Consider the following 16,951-nt stretch of genomic DNA (forward strand, 5'->3'; position numbering starts at 1 on the left):
TTGGTAGGAAAACAAATTTTAAAAATCCCACCTAGGGGCCAGTGTTGTGACATAGCAAGTAAAGTTGCTACGTGTGACCCTGACATCCCATATGGGCTCCGGGTCATGCCCTGGCTGCTCCACCTCTGATCCAGCTCTCCGATAATGGCCTGGGAAAGCAGTGGAGAATGGCCCAAGTCCCTGGGCCCCTGCCAACCACATAAGAGACCTGGAAGAAGCTCTTGACCCCTGGATTTGGCCTGGGCCAGCCTCGGCCATTGCTACCATCTGGGGAGTAAACCAGCAGATGGAAGATCCCCCCCTCCCCTCCCTGTAACTCTTTCAAATCAATAAATACATCTTTATTTTAAAAAAAACAAAACTACCATCTGTTCTTGTCACTAAGATCAGATATCATATCTCCCCTCTCCGAAAAGATACGAGGCCTTAAAAAGAAACATTTAAAAGAAAAGAGACTTAGAAATTGAAAATATTTTAGTAGAAATGAAAAATTCAACAGAAGGGAGGAGAATAAGGCGAGGGGCTCTCTCTGGGGACTGAAATGATCTGTACCCACACTGCTGACTCTGTGTTTTCAAGATTTTACTCTTTTGGTCTTATCGTCATGTATAGCTTTGCTATTATTTATTTATTTATTTATTGACAGGCAGAGTGGACAGTGAGAGAGAGAGAGAGAGAGAAATGTCTTCCTTTGCCGTTGGTTCACCCTCCAATGGCCGCTGCGGCTGGTGCACTGCGCTGATCCGAAGCCAGGAGCCAGGTACTTATCCTGGTCTCCCATGGAGTGCAGGGCCCAAGCACTTGGGCCATCCTCCGCTGTACTCCCTGGCCACAGCAGAGAGCTGGCCTGGAAGAGAGGCAACCGGGACTAGAACCCGGTGTGCCGGCGCCACAAGGCAGAGGATTAGCCTAGTGAGCCGCGGCGCCGGCCCAGCTTTGCTATTTTAGGGAACTCTTTCATGGGACAGTAAAAGATGCAAATAATTTTGTTTATTCTGGTACTGCACCCCATCCATTAAAATGAACATCAGACTATTCAGTTTACCAATGCATAGCATCAAATGACAACTGGCTTCCCAACTCTTGCTGCCTGGGTCCACATAATTATTACCCTTGTCCAGTGTTGACCAAGACCTGGCAAGGAAAGACCTGCCTCCAGTGAGACTTCAAAAGTTCAGAAATATTTCTAGTTTTTCCTTCCCTCGTCTGAGAAGCTATGAAGCTCCCACTGTAGTGCCCTTCCTTACTCCAGTAAGAATAAATCTGGCTTTGTGTAATCAACAGGTTGTCTTGGTGATATTTTTGGAGGCTCAAAATCATCACCTTTCAGAAAGTATTACAAAAGAGAAGGGTAAATGGGGCGGGGGGAAATAGAATGTAGAAGATCAGGAGATGTAACATCCAAATAATAGAAATCCCAACAAAAGAAGACAGAGAAAATGGTGGGGAGAGAAATATCAAATAAATAATTCAAGCAAATCCTTCAGGAATGAAGGGGACAAATTTCCAATACAGAAGGCGGTGGGGTAGGGGGGCAGTGCTGTGGTATAGCAGTTAAAGCCACTGCCTGCAGTGCTGACATCCCATGTGGGCGCTGGTTTGAGTCCTTGCTGATCCACTTCCAATCCAGCTCTCTGTTATGGCCTGGGAAAGCAGTAGAAGATGCCCCAAGTCCTTGGGCTCCTGCACCCATGTGGGAGACTCCTGGCTCCCAGCTTCAGACTTGCCCAGCTCCTGTTGTGGCCATTTGTGGAGTGAACTAGTGGATGAAAGACTTCTCTCTCTCTCTCTCCCTCTCCCTCTCTTTCTCTCTCTCTGCCTCTGCCTCTCTGTAACTATGCCTTTCAAATAAATAAACAAAACTTAAAAAAAAAAAAAAAAAAGAAGGCATGAGGGATCAAAGGAGACTCCTACCAAATTTCAAAAAAATTGGGAGAAAGCGGAGGGAAGTTCTTGGCTGCCTGTAGATTAAGATTACTGCCACTAGATGGCAGTAATGCTTCAAAGGCTCCCACTCTAGGGATTTTGTTGATTATCCTTCCTCTTTCCAAAGGAGGGGCTCTTGGTTTGGTTTCTTTGTCTATTCAGGTTCAGTCCCTGAGAGGCTCTGCTACAAGGTCTCCAAGCAATCCACACGTTCTCTGTGAGGAATTGGCTCCCGTGTCTCCAAGGGGAGAAAGACTTTTAAGGGAATAGTCTCTGAATTACAACTGGCTGTTGTGGATGGATGGACTTCTTTCAGGCAGAGATTCTGCAAAACATTTATCCATTCATTCTCTCAAGTTTGTATCAATGTCTACTATATGCCACGTACTGTGCTGAGTGCCAGGAAGACCTTAGGTCCTTGGTCCTTGTCTTCTTATAGGTTAAATTATGAGGAGAGAGATATCCAATAAATAAATACATATGTAACTATATTTCTAAATTATGATAAATGGTATGAAGGAGAGAGCTAGGTCTAAGAGAAAAGGAGACCTACTAGGTCTCCCTGAGGAATGTGATGGAGGGAAGGCTAGAAGTCAGCAGACAGGGAGCGATGGGAGGTGAAGGTGATGAGGGTAGGATGTTGCTAGGCAATGAGAAGCAGGTGAATTTGGGATGTGGTGGTGGTAAACTGATAGTCTGGGGTTGCTGTCTGGATCTGGGGAGGTAGAGAGCAGGTGCACCAGGCCTGAGCCCCAGGTCTTTGGCTGGCCGGGTTGCCTTTTCTGAGGTGGAGAAGCCTGGGACAGACTGAGGTTTTGGAGGAGAGGGTGGAGAATAGACGTGAGAGTCCAGTGTGGGGAGTTTACTAACTTGCTCTTCCTCCCTAGGTATTTGGACCACCATGGACATCACTGATTCATGATGGGGATTCTCCTGACCTACTGCCTGCTAGGATGATCTTGCTCTGGCTTACTTGCTTTAAACTGGCTCACAGTTGGCATTCCTTAAGGTAAAAATTGCTGTTCTCTCAGCGCCCCTACAGAGCAATAGAATAATCAGCTTATATTGGTTATGTTTCTATTTTTCATTTGTAAAATTCATGATTAACTGCTAATATTGTACACTTTTAAAGATGCCATACAAGATCTCAACACAGGTATACAGTGTACGCTGACCAAATCAAACAGTTGGCATTTCCGTTTCCTCATATTTCATTGTGTTTGGGGCCCACCTGCTCTTCTCTTCCCTGCTCTTCTCTTCCAGTTCTCTGTAGTGTGTATTATACATTATTGTGAACTATAGTCACCCCACTGTGTAGTGGAACACCAGAACCTATTACTTCTATCTGACTGTGCTTTGGTACCCATTATCTCGCCTCCCTGTGTCCTCCCATCCCCCGACCCTTCTCTGCTTCTAGTCACTGGTAGTGTCTTTTCTGAAGAGGGCATTTGAGAGGTAAAGAGAATGGATCAGAGCAGCTTCTGCATTTTCTTCTGGTTGTTGTTACTTGCCCGAACTGAATTCACAAGAGGCACACAGCCTCCAAGACAAAGAGATGCGGCAAAATGCAAGGCCAGTTGCTTTGGCGGATCCCCCTGAATTATGGACAGGTAAGATCCTGCGCATGATCCTGAGACAGCCGAGAGGAAAACTTCCCCTGACCCTGGAGATACAGACTGTATTGGCCTTATGATGTCCCCAACTAGTGTCTAGTGCACACTGTGACGAATTGATGCTGCTCCATCTAGATTTTTCCAGTCTCCAGACCTGAGTCGAATCATAGGACTTACAAGCACTTACATGCAAGCAGGTGAAGAGCTGCCACCTGCTAAGCTGTGTGCTGGGGGCAGGTGCTTCTCCAGGCTCATTTGGGCTTAGAACTGTATCACTGAATATGTTAGGATAGATCATACTTCTTCCTTTTCCCATACTCCCCTCCTTGGAGATATCAATGTAGTGTTAAGACAGAATTTAAAATCAACTTAGCTCTCAACATCAGTGGTTTCATTCAGGGACCTAGAGCTGAGTACTTCTTTATGTGTGCATAAACAATTTGATTGACTTTTTGCTCGCTCTCTCTGTATCTGTATCTATTTACACAATTTGGATATATATATTTTTAATGATTTATTTATTTATTTGAAAGGCAGCATTACAGAGAGAGAGGGGAGACAGAGGGCAGGATCTTTCCTCTGCTCGTTCACTCCCCAAATGGCTGCAAAGGCCAGGGTTGGGCCAGGCCAAAACCAGGAGCCTGGGACTCCATTTAAGTCTCCCATAGGGGTGTCAGGGGCCCAAGCACTTGAGCCATTCTTCACTGCATTCCCAGGTGCATTAACAGGGAGCTGGATCTGAAATGGAGCAACCAGGATCTGGTGTTCATATGGGATGCCAACATTGCAGGCAGTAAAAACTCACTGCACCAAAGCACCAGCTCTGAACTGTACTTTTCTGAGGGCAAGAATTATATCTTTTTAGATATGTAAATTGTATATTTTTTTACAATTTATTTTTATTGTTAGGCAGAAGTAAATATTGTATACTCTGTGTTGTTCAACATGACGTTAATATATGTATACACAATACGATATTTTTTATTGTCTAGCAAATGAACGTATCCATATCTCCATATCCCCACATCATTATTGTGGTTTTTTTTTTTTTTTTTTGACAGGCAGAGTGGACAGTGAGAGAGAGAGAGACAGAGAGAAAGGTCTTTGCCGTTGGTTCACCCTCCAATGGCCGCCGTGGCCGGCGCACCGCGCTGATCCGATGACAGGAGCCAGGTACTTCTCCTGGTCTCCCATGGGGTGCAGGGCCCAAGCACTTGGGCCATCCTCCACTGCACTCCCGGGCCACAGCAGAGAGCTGGCCTGGAAGAGGGGCAACCGGGACAGAATCCGGTGCCCCGACTGGGACTAGAACCCGGTGTGCGGAGGATTAGCCTAGTGAGTCGCGGCGCCGGCCCATTATTGTGTTTGTGTGTGTGTGTGTGTGTGTGTGGTGAGAGAACCAGAAATTACTGTCCATTTGGAACAGTGCTTTCCAACACTCGTAAAGGGAGCAGGTGGCCTGGCAGAGTTTCAGCTCCTCCACCAAGTTTCATAGACCTCATGATCCCCTCTGGAATGATAATTTATATATATATATATAAGTTATATATAAACTTATATATATATATATATATAAAGCTAGGGCCAGCATTGTGCATCCTGTGTCTGAGTGCTGGTTTGAGTCTGACTGTTCTGCTTCTGATCCAGCTAATGTGCCTGGAAAGACAGAGGAGGATAGCCCAAGTACTTGAACCCCTGCCACCCATGTTGGGAGACAGGGAGGGAGCTGCTGGCTCCAGGCTTCAGCCTGGCCCAGACTAGGTTGTTGGTAAGACCAGGCTTACTATGCAGAAGTAGCCTCAGGACAGGGCGTCTGACTTCCTCTTCCCTTGACACTACCCCTAAGCGTTTGCCATGCTAACAAGCTGACACTCTCACAGGAAAGACCTTAACAGCCCTCGAGCAGAGCCAGTGGCTGCAGCCTGAGATCTCCACCTCCTTGTTTTCCTCCCGGTGGGTTATGCTGTTTTCGTGTTGGTGGCCTCTCTCCTGGATTTTTAGAGGACTCTGTACTTATTTATCTTTACATGTGTGAGTCTTATTTTCCTGATCCCAAGCTTATTATTTAATAAACTCTTCAGGGAAAATATGTCCAAAGTCCTATGAAAAGTCCCCCCCTTGAACTTTTACCTGAAATGGTGAGAAAAAAAGGGCAAGGCTGGACCTGGAATCTGGACTCTGTTGTAAACCCTTTGAAAGAAATGCAGATAGGGGGTTTTAAACAAACTGCAGTTCTGGGAAGCTGTTTATGTAAATAGTTTTGGTTCAAAGCTCTTGGGAATGGTAGTTTGGAAACACCATACTACATTTACACCTAAATAATACCACAACCTAAATAAATGTAAGATGTATAAAATAATTTCCCTGAATATTATTTTCCCCCAATTTGCAAGATTTTGCCCTAGTCCTGGGTTTTTCTCTCAGAAATTATAACTGCTTGATAATATAATCAGTTAAGAGGATAGAGCAAAAGGATTAAATACTAAAAAGGAAATGGCAAAATGTCATTATTTGTACTTGATGTTATCCTATAACTAGGAAACCTACAGGAATCAACTTAACATTTACTAGAAATAACAGGAGCATTCATTCAGGCAGACATCACAAATAAATGCATAAAAATCACCAGTATTACGTTCCAGCCAAAACCTGCTGAAAAATATCACAGGTATAACCACAAATCAAAACAGTAAACAGCAAACACTAACAGGAAGTATTCATGACCCAGATAAATCAGAATACAAAATCTAAGAGAGGGTGAGAAAAGCCATCATCAGAAGATTACATTCTATATCAGTAAATCAGTCTGCTAATCTATGGTTTCAATGAGATACCAGCAAAAAAAAAAAAAAAAAAAAAAAAAACAACACAACTAGATTATTTTATTTTATAACCTGACTTGCTTTTAGTCAAACTGGGGGAATAATTATATGAAATTGACCAGAACAAAGAATTTAATTTTTAAGGAAAGACTTGGCTGTGATAGCCAGCTGCAAGCTGACCCCCAAAGACCTCTGCCTCCTGGTTTTCACACCCTTGTGTAATCTCTACCCACACTGTACCAAGGTAAGGTTGCCAGATAAACCATAAAATGTTGGTTAAATTTGAGCTTCAGATGCACAAGGCCGTGGTGGGCATTTGGTGAAGCAGTCAAGATGTCACTCGGGATGGATGCATCCTGTATCGGAGGGCCTGGGTTTGAGTCCTGGCTCTGTTTCCAATTCCAGCTTCCTGCTAATGTGCACCCTAGGAAGCAGCAGGTGATGGTTCAAGTTGTTGGGTCCCTGACACCTATGTTGGAGATCTGGATGAAGTGCTTGGGTCTGGCTTCACCCTGGTCCTACCTGAGCTGATTCAAGCATCTGGGGAGTAAACCAGCAGCTAGAAGATGTGATGTGTGTGTGTGTGTGTGTGTGTGTGTGTGTGTCACTCTGCCTTTCAAGTAAACAAAAATAAAATAATGTTGATAAACAATACCTAGGGTTCTGCATTTCTCACAAGCTCCTGGATGACATCTGTGTGAACATGCTTTATCCCTGCACAACATGCCCATCCAGATGGATTTAACTCAGAATTGTAAGTTCAGTCTCAGTGCTAATTAAGAAGATTGGAGTCACAGGAAAGAGAAAAGGGATGTTAGAGTTATTTTAAAATGTATTATGCTTTGGCAGCTCTGTGGTAAAATTTTTAAGAAGTAATCCATTGAAAAAACTATAGAGCTTTGTTGCTGGTTGTTCCCACAGGTTTCACCAGTAGCTGTTTTTTTCTAGCTGAGTGATGTGTAGCCTCTCATAGACGTCATGAGGTGGCTAATCCTGGAATTAAGCAGCTGAGGGTTCATTTTATTTCAGACATTAATATGCTGTAGAGGGAAAATTATGAGATGATGTTAGAAGACCTGGGTTCTTGTCTTTGAACAGGCCACTCAGTCTCATTGAGCCCCAGTCCTGTCTGTAAATTTAGGCTGATGGGGCTGGTATTGTGGGGGCAGCAATTTAAGCTTCCATTTGTGATGCCAGCATACCATATGGCATCTTGCTTGAGTCCCAGCTGCACTGCATATCATCCTGCTCTCTGCTAATGCACCTGGGAAATCAGCAGAAGATGGCTCAAGTCCTTGGGCCCCTGCCACCCATGTGGGAGACCCAGATGGAGCTCCAAGCTCCTGGATTTAGCCTTGCCTATCCCTGACTGTTGTGGTCATTTGGGGAGTGAACCAACAGACCTTTCTCTCTTTGTCTCTCCCTCTCTGATACTCTGCCTTTCAAATAAGTAAAAATAAATATTTTTAAAAATAATCTAGACTGATAATCCCTGTAAAAACATCTAGGTTTGGACTTTTGCTATCTCATGATTTTGTTTAGATTAGCAAAGCCAGCATTTCAGAAGTTGCTTCATTTCCACCTAGGTATTAATTAAACTACCACTCAGTGCCATTCTCATGGACAGTAGTTAACTGGGTCAACTATTGGCACACATTTGGTTTTTATTTTTTAATAATATACTACTAAAGTAAGTAAACACAAATAATTTCTAGAATTATTCCCAAGTTGAAAGAATTATGCACTATTAGGAAAGGTTTCAAAAAATAAACAATTATAAATTAGATCCCATTCTTATTTTGAAATATTAGCAATCATTACTTATTCTAGTCTTAGAAGTATAAGAACAAAATTTCCAAATTCATCCTGAACTCTTCTTGAATTTGGTCTTCTGAGGGAGGGCCCTGTCAACCATTCTGGGATCTTCAGCAACTTTATCAAGTATCCAGATCTCTGTTTCTTCCATTGAGGCTTTACCATCTTTAGCTTGGTATCTGCTATTCTTGAAAAATCTCAAGATGACATTTCCCAGGGCACTCAATTATGTCCCTGAGTCTTAGGGTTATTTTCCTTCTTCAGCTGAAGAAGAAATAACAGTCCTCTAAAAAAGATTTAGTTTTAAAAAGAATTTATTTGAAAGGCAGAATTAGAGAGCGGGGGGGGGGGGGGGGAGTATACTCTAGAAAGAGATCTTCCAAGTTTTCAAGATGGCAGAATAGGGAGAGAGCTTACTACTCTAGTCTATGGAAGATAGTTTAAAAAAAAAAAATGGAGAGAATGCAATCTTAGGGAAGAGGTAAGAGAAAATGGAAGAGGTAACTCCATGCAAATTAGAGGGACACTGTGGACCCATGTGGAGGGTGTGGACGTGCACAACTCAGGACCCCAGCAGCTGAGAGCCTCAGCACCAGCTTTGGAGGGAGGTAAGACCAGACTACAGCAGCCCAAGCCACTGGCGACAAAGCTGAGGGAATAGCCTAGAGTGAGTCTGGCTTGGAGTCCTGTCAGGGACAGTGTACCTGCCAACCTAGAGCGGGGAAAAAATGGGGTACATTTCTTTCTTCCAAGCCACCCAGAACCGGTGTCCTGTAACTAGCCAAGAGAGGGCAGGCGCCATTTTGGACACATGTAACAGCTGCGTCGGCTTGTGACCATATGCCCAGCAACCAACCGACAGGAGATGCCTGAGTCTGACTGGGAGAACTGATAGGGGCTGAGTGCTTGTGACTATGGGAGGTTTGTGTGTTGAGACTATGAAACACTGTGAAAACACTGTAGCTGAGTGGGAGGCTAAGAGTGTGGCTAGGACTTTGGGCAGTCACTCTGAGTGGCTCCACATGCTTGGGGCTCCCTGATTCCCTGGTGAGGGTCACTGCTGCAAATCCGTGCTCCCACTGAGGACTGTGCAGATTTTTTGTGTGGTTCTTATGACAGCATGGATGAATATTGTAGCCACTGGGGCTAGTGCCTAGGCATTGGTCTCCTTTGAGAGGAGGTGAGCATGAGAATACACCAACAGAGCAGAACAAACTTCCCCTCTGATAAAAAAAAAAAATTACCATGCTCAACTTGGGTGTCACCTTGGATACGCCCCTCACACTGGGGCACTGAACAGAGCTCCCTGGCCACACCCAGGACACGCCTCTTGGTAGTCACTGAAAGAGAGGGCACTCCACTAGCCACAAAAGCATAGTTCAAAGATAAAAGCCATCACAGGTTTAAAAAAAAATCACCACAAATGCCTGATAATAAATGCAGCAATTTAAGAAACAAGAATAAGGAAGACAACATGAAACCCCCAAAGGAACACAGCAACCCTTCAATAATAGAATGTGAAGATGAAGAGATCAAAGAAATGCCAGAAATGGAATTAAAAAAATTGATCATAGGATTAGTTAGAAGTAATCAGAAGCAAATCCACAAATTAAAGAAATCCATACATGACATGAATGAAAATTTTACCCATGAAATTGGGATTTTAAAGAAAAATCAAAATGAAATATTGGAAATGAAGAATTCAATAGAACAAGCAAAAAAATGATGGAAAGCCTTAAGAACAGACTCAGTGAGGCAAAGAAAGAATATCTGAGTTAGAAGACAAATCTGGAAATTTTACAGTCAGAACAAAAAAAGAGAAGAAGAAATTAGAAAGGGAAAAAACAGTGTTGGAGATTTATGGGATACTATCAAATGACCTAACATACAGGTCTTAGGAGTTCCTGAAGGCATGGAAAGAAAGAATGGATTAGAAGGCCTTTTTTAAAAAAATTATTTATTTATTTGAAAGTCAAAGTCAGAGAGAAAAGAAGAGCCAGAGAGAGACAGATGTCTTCCATCCACTGGTTCACTCCCCAACTGGCATCAATGGCCAGAGCTGCACCAGTCCAAAGCCAGGAGCCAGGAGCTTCTTCCGGGGCCATCTTCTACTGCTTCCCCAGACCATAGCAGAGAGCTGGATTGGAGTGGAGCAGCCAGGACGCAACCCGGTGCCCATATGGGATGCTGGCACTGCAGGTGGTGGTTTTACCCAGTATGCCATAATGCCAGCACCTAGAAGGCCTTTTTAGTGAAATAATTACAGGAAATTTACCCAGTTTGGAGAAAGAAAGGGATGTCCAAGTGCAGGAAGCACATAGAACTCCTAACAGACATGACCAGAAAACATCTTCACCATGACACATTGTAGTCTAACTCTCCACAATTAAACAGAAAGAAAAGGTTCTAAAATGTGCAAAAGAGAAATTCCAGATTACCTTCAGAGGATCTCCAGTTAGCCTCACAGCTGACTTCTCACCAGAAACCCTACAGGCTAGGAGAGAATGGAAAGATATATTCCAAGACTTAAGAGAAAAAACTGTTACCCCAGGAACTGTACCCTGCAAAGCTCTTATTTATGAATGAAGGTGAAATAAAGACCTTCCATAACAAACAGAAATTGAAATAATTTGTCATTACTCATCAACCCTTACAAAAGGTGCTTAAGAATGTGCTACACACAGAAACATGGTCATCACTATGAAAGAAGGTGAAGGCAGAAAATCTCCCAGTAGAAGTATAAAAGAAGTCGAATGTAGGGCCGGTGCCGTGGTTCACTTGGTTAATCCTCTGCCTGCGGCACCGGCATCCCATGTGGGCACTGGGTCCTAGTCCTGGTTGCTCCTCTTCCAGTCCAGCTCTCTGCTGTGGCCCGGGAAGGCAGTGGAAGATGGCCCAAGTGCTTGGGCCATACACACACATGGGAGACCAGGAGGAAGCACCTGGCTCCTGGCTTCAGATCGGCATAGCTCTGGCCATAGCAGCCATTTGGGGGGTGAACCAATGGAAGGAAGACCTTTCTCTCTATCTCTCTGTCTCTCTCTCTCTCACTGTCTTACTCTATCTGTCAAATAAATAAAAAAATTTTAAAAAGAAATCCAATGTAAACAATAGGAATATTTATGGAAAAATGGCAGGGACGAGTTGTTACTTTATCACTAGTCACTTTGAGTGTAAACGGCCTCAACTCCAGTTAAAGGATACAGACTGGCTGAATGGATTAAAAAACAAAACCCATCTATTTGTTGCCTACAAAAACACATCTCACCAAAAAAGATACATGCAGACTGAAAGTGAAAGGATGGAGGCTGGCGCTGTGGCTCACTTGGTTAATCCTCCACCTGTGGCACTGGCATCCCATATGGACACCAGGTTCTAGTCCCGGTTGCTCCTCTTCCAATCCAGCTCTCTGCTGTAGCCTGGGAAAGCAGTAGAAGATGGCCCAGGTGCTTGGGCCCTTGAACCCACATGGGAGACCTGGAAGAGGCTCCTGGCTCCTGGCTTCAGATCGGCGTAGTGCCGGCCATGGCTACCATTTGGGGAGTGAACCAACAGAAGGAAGACAATTCTCTGACTCTCTCTCTCACTGTCTATGACACTACCTATCAAATTAAAAAAAAGGATGGAAAAAGAGATTCCATGCCAACAGAAACCAAAAAAGAGCTGGTGTTGCCATCCTAATATCAAACAAAATATACTATAACACAGAAACTGTTAAAGGAAACAAAGAAGGGCACTATGTACTCATTAAGGGATCAATTCAACAGGAAGATGTGACTATTGTAAATGTTTATGTAGCTAATTACGGGGCACCTGGCTATTTTAAAGAAATAAATTCAGCAAATTCAAAAAAATCAAAATCATACCATCATGCATCTTCTCTGAGCACTATGGAATGAACTGTGAAATCATTAACTCAAGAATATCTAGAACATATGTAAACACATGGAGACTGAACTACATGCTCCTGAGGGTACAGTGGGTCATTGAAGAAATAAAAAAAGAAAAAAAAACTTCTGGAAATGAATGAAGATGACAATACAACATAAAAAACTTATGGGATACAGCAAAAGCAGTGTTAAGAGGGAAGCTAATAGCAATTAGTGCCTACATCAAGAAAATGTAAAAACACCAAATAAGTGAGCTATCAGTGCATCTCAAGGACCTAGAAAAACTACAGCAAACCAAACCCAAAACTAGTAGAAGAAAAGGAATAATTAAAATTAGAGGAGAAACAAGCAAAATTGAAACAAAAAAAGCAATACGAAAGATCAGCAAAACAAAAAAGCTGGTTTTTGAAAAGTAAATAAAATTGTACACACAATTGGTCCAACTAACCAAAAAAAAAAAAAAAAAAGAGGGAGAAGATCCAAATTAAATCAATAGAGTTAGAGATGAAAAAAGAAATATAACAGCAGACACCACAGAAATAAAAAAATATCAGAAATTACTACAAAAAGCTGTATGCCACAAATCAGGAAACCTAGAAGAAATGGATAGATTACTGGACACATACAACCTTCCTAAGATGAGCCATGAAAACATAGAAAACCTAAACAAACCAATAATCAAGATGGAAATTGAATCAGTAATAATGACCCTCCCAGCAAAGAAAAACCTAGGACCAGATGGCTTTACTGCTGAATTCTACCAGACATTTAAAGAAGAACTAACTTTAATTCTTCTCAAGCTATTCAAAACAATGGAAGGGGAGGGAATTCTCCCAAACTCCTTCTATGAAGCCAGCATCACCTAATTCCTAAACCTGAAAAAGATACAACAGAGAAAGAGAACTAATTTCCCTGATGAACATAGATGCAAAAATCCTCAACAAAATACTAGCCAATCGAATTCAACAACACATTAGAAAGATCATTCACCTGGACCAAGTGGGATTTATCCCAGGTAGGCAGGGATGGTTCAACATTTGAAAATCAATCAATGTGATACATCATATTAAGAAATTGAAGAACAAAAACCATATGATTATTTCAATAGATGCAGATAAAGCATTTGATAAAATATAACACCCTTTCATGATGAAAACTTCAAGCAAATTGGCTATAGAAGGACATTCCTCAACACAATCAAGGCAATTTATGACAAACCCATGGCCAGTGTGCTTTTGAATGGGGGAAAATTGGAAGCATTCCCACTGAGATCCAGTACCAGACAAGGATGTCCACTCACATCATTGCTATTCAATATAGTCCTCGAAGTTTTAGCCAAAGCCATTAGGCAAGAAAAAGAAATCAAAGGGATATAAATTGGGAAGGAGGAAGTTAAACTATCCCTATTTGGAGATGACATGATTCTATATATATGGCATCCAAAAGACTCCACTAAGAGACTGTTGGAACTCATGGAAGAGTTTGGCAAAGTGACAGGATATAAAATCAACACAAAAAATCAATAGCCTGGGGCCAGCGCTGTGGTATAGCGGGTAAAGCTGCTGCCTGCTGTGCCGCCATCCCGTGTATGCACCAATTTGAGTCCTGGCTGATCCACTTCCAATCCAGCTCACTGCTATGGCCTGAGAAAGCAGTAGAAGATGGCCCAAGTCCTTGGGCTCCTGCGCCCACATGGGAGACCTGGAAGAAGCTCCTGGCTTCAGATTGGTGCAGCTCTGGCCATTGCGGCCAATTGGGGCGTGAACCAGCAGATGGAACACCTCTCTGTCTCTCCCTGTCTCTCTCACTGCCTTTCTGTAACTCTTTCAAATAAACAAATAAATAAAAGAAGTCTAAGATTTTAGAGACCTTTAGAGCAGGGGTTGGGAGACTTTTTCTGTAGGGGGCCAGATAGTAAATATTTTAGTCTTTGGAGCCAAGAGTCAAAATCAAGACGCTGGGGTGGGCATTTGGCACAGTGGCTGAGTTACTGCTTGGGATGCCCACTTCCCATATCTGAGTGCCTGGTTTGAGTCTTGGCTACTCCACTTCTGATCTAGCTTCCTACTGATGTGCACACTAGGAAGCCATTGGTGACGGCTCAAGTACTTGGGTCCATGCTACACATGTAGGACAGCTGGACTGAGTTCTGGCTTCCATGCTTCAGCCTGGGCCTGACCTGGCTGTTGTGGGCATTTGGGAGGGTGAACCAGCAGATAGAAGATCTCTATCCATCTGTCTCTCTGTCTTTCAAATAAAATGAAAATAAATAAAGGTTTTGAAAATCACAATGCTGGAGCTGGTATTGTGGCATAGCAGGTAAAGCTACCACCTGTACCACTGGCATCCCATATGGCAACAATTTGAGTCCTGGCTGCTCCATTTCCAAACCAGCTCTCTGCTAATGTACCTGGGAGAACAGCAAAAGATGGACCAAATGCTTGGGCCCCTCCACTCATATAGGATAGAAGAAGCTCCTGGCTCCTGGCTCTGGCTTGGCCTAGCCCCAGCCATTGTGGCCATGTGGAGAGTGAACCAGTGGATAGAAGATATCTCTGTCTCTGTCTCTCTCTTTGCCTCTCCCTCTCTCTCTAACTGTGCCTTTCAAATAAATAAAAATAAATATATTTTTAAAATCACAATATGATTATGTGGGAGCTTACATAACAACGAGAAAACAAATTTCCATACAATTTTTTAGCCAAATTCCAAGTACAACAAAAACAATAAAAAAAAACTTTTTTGATAATACAGTTTTACCAATGAGAAAAATGAACTTTTCTTTTGGTGGATAATAATTAGCATTCAAAATTAGTGTTCTCTATCATCAAAATAAATTGCTAATGCTTGTGGATTAATGATGATCTTTAATAAGGTTTTAAAGATTTTTTAAAGATTTCTTTATTTATTTGAAAGGCAGAGTTACAGAGAGGCAGAGGCAGAGAGAGAGAGAAAGGTCTTCTACCTGCTGGTTCACTCCCCAGATGGCTGTAATGGCCGGAGCTGTGCTGATCCAAAGCCAGGAGCCAGGAGCTTCCGCTGGGTCTCCCACACAGGTGCAGGGGCCCAAGAACTTGGGTCATCTTCCACTGCCTTCCCAGGTGCATTAGCAAGGAGCTGGATGGGAAGTGGAGCAGCTGAGTCTTGAACTGATGCCCATATGGGATGCTGGCAGTGAGGCGGCAGCTTTACCTGCTGTGCAACAGTGCCAGCCCCAGTTTTACATATTCCTATAATTTAAATGTCTTTTCATGCATTCAGGTACTGACAAATATTGATAACCATTCATAGGTATATTATTCAAACTGAGCATATTCATTGCTTGGAAAGGCATTTATAGAATTCTATTAGATTTTTCTCTTGATGGTTGATTTTTAGCATGTCATTACTTTGCAGATAAATCACTTTCAATTCAAAGTTAGATAAAAACTCCTAAATTGCTCGTTAAATGGACATTTCCTTTGTACTCACATTGAGGTCAGAAAAACACTACTGGAAATGTAATTTGAGCTCAAACAATACATTTGTTGCAAATGGACAATGGAGATCTTGCTTTTTAATTTTTGATAGCATGGAAAATGTGTAAGGAAATGATATTACTTGACATCTAAATGATTTCATCAAACTAAGTTTTGAAAATACTGTTTTGTCTCTTAATTTTAAGTTGAATTAAGAATCATTATTAAGTCCACAAGAAAAACTAATTTCCAAAATCATTAATAGTGAGGGCAGTTCTCCAGAAAAATTTCAATCTAAATCCTGAGGTGAAAAAATTGCAGTAAAACTTTGCCATTGCTAAGCCATTGAACTGCTATGTGGAAGGCAAGTTGATAGAGTCACACAATTCTTTAGTTATTTTAGACAGTGTTGATTCCTGGAATACCAACAGCAGAGCAGTATGGGTGACATCTGTTGCCTCCTCAAGAGTTCAGGAAAACCACTTGGATTGTTGTTTAATTGGCTATCAGTATGGCTCCCAATATCCTAATTCTTAGAGAAATTCTGCATACACAAAAGGCTAAAAGCTTTATTTATTTTTAAAGGTTTTAATTATTCATTTGAAAGGCAGAGTGACAAAGAGGGAGACAGAGAGAGAGGTATCTTCCATCTGCTAGCTCACTCCCCAGATGCCCACATAGCCAGAGCTGGGCCTCACTGAAGCTAGGAACATCATCTGGGTTTCTACGTGGGAGGCAGGGACCCAACTACTTGAGCTATTATCTACTGCCTCCCAGGTGCATTAGCTTATGGGATGTAGCTATCCCAAGTGGTGGCTTAACCTGCTGCACAACAAGGCTCAGCCTGAAGGCTAATAGTTTTAAATGAGTTTGTGTTTTCTGGACACATTTCTTCAGCTGCTACAATCAAATATGACTTGATTAACTAACCATTAGTACTGGAAATGACTTTCCTTGCTTGGCAAAAAAATTAGCAAATAGGATACTAACTTTGGTTGAAGACTTTTTTTTAAAAAGATTATTTATTTGAAAATTAGAGTTACACAGGGAGAGGAGAGGCAGAGAGAGAGAGAGAGAGAGAGAGGTCTTCCATCCACTGGTTCACTCCCCAGTTGGCTGCAACGGCCAGAGCTGCGCTGATCCAAAGCCAGGATCCAGGAGCTGCTTCTGGGTCTCCCACGCGGGTGCAGGGGCCCAAGCACTTGGGCCATCTTCTTCTTTCCCAGGCCATAGCAGAAAGCTGGATCGGAAGTGGAGCAGCCAGGTTTTGAACCTGTGCCCATATGGGATGCTGGCACTGCAGGCCAGGGTGTTAACCCACAGCACCACAGCGGCGGCCCTGAAGACTTATTTTCATTTATTTTTGTGAAGATGTTTTGCTATAATGAGTTGTTTCATTTAAAGTTTTCTTTTTCTGATGTTTTTTT

At 42.6% G+C, this 16,951-nt stretch overlaps 1 long non-coding RNA gene across 3 annotated transcripts in view; it reads left to right on the forward strand.

Moving 5' to 3' along the window:
- Positions 1-16,951, forward strand: part of LOC103351115 (uncharacterized) — a 43,467-nt gene that overhangs the window by 8,472 nt on the left and 18,044 nt on the right. For 2 of the 3 annotated variants that reach the window (XR_011380890.1, XR_001794996.3), the window contains exon 2: positions 2,814-2,935. This is a non-coding gene — a long non-coding RNA (uncharacterized lncRNA). Of the gene's footprint in view, positions 1-2,813; positions 2,936-3,343; positions 8,502-16,951 lie in introns of those variants that run through there. The other variant, XR_011380891.1, reaches the window with a different exon arrangement.

Source organism: Oryctolagus cuniculus, chromosome 12 (genome assembly GCF_964237555.1).
Source record: "Oryctolagus cuniculus chromosome 12, mOryCun1.1, whole genome shotgun sequence".
NCBI lineage: Eukaryota > Metazoa > Chordata > Mammalia > Lagomorpha > Leporidae > Oryctolagus > Oryctolagus cuniculus.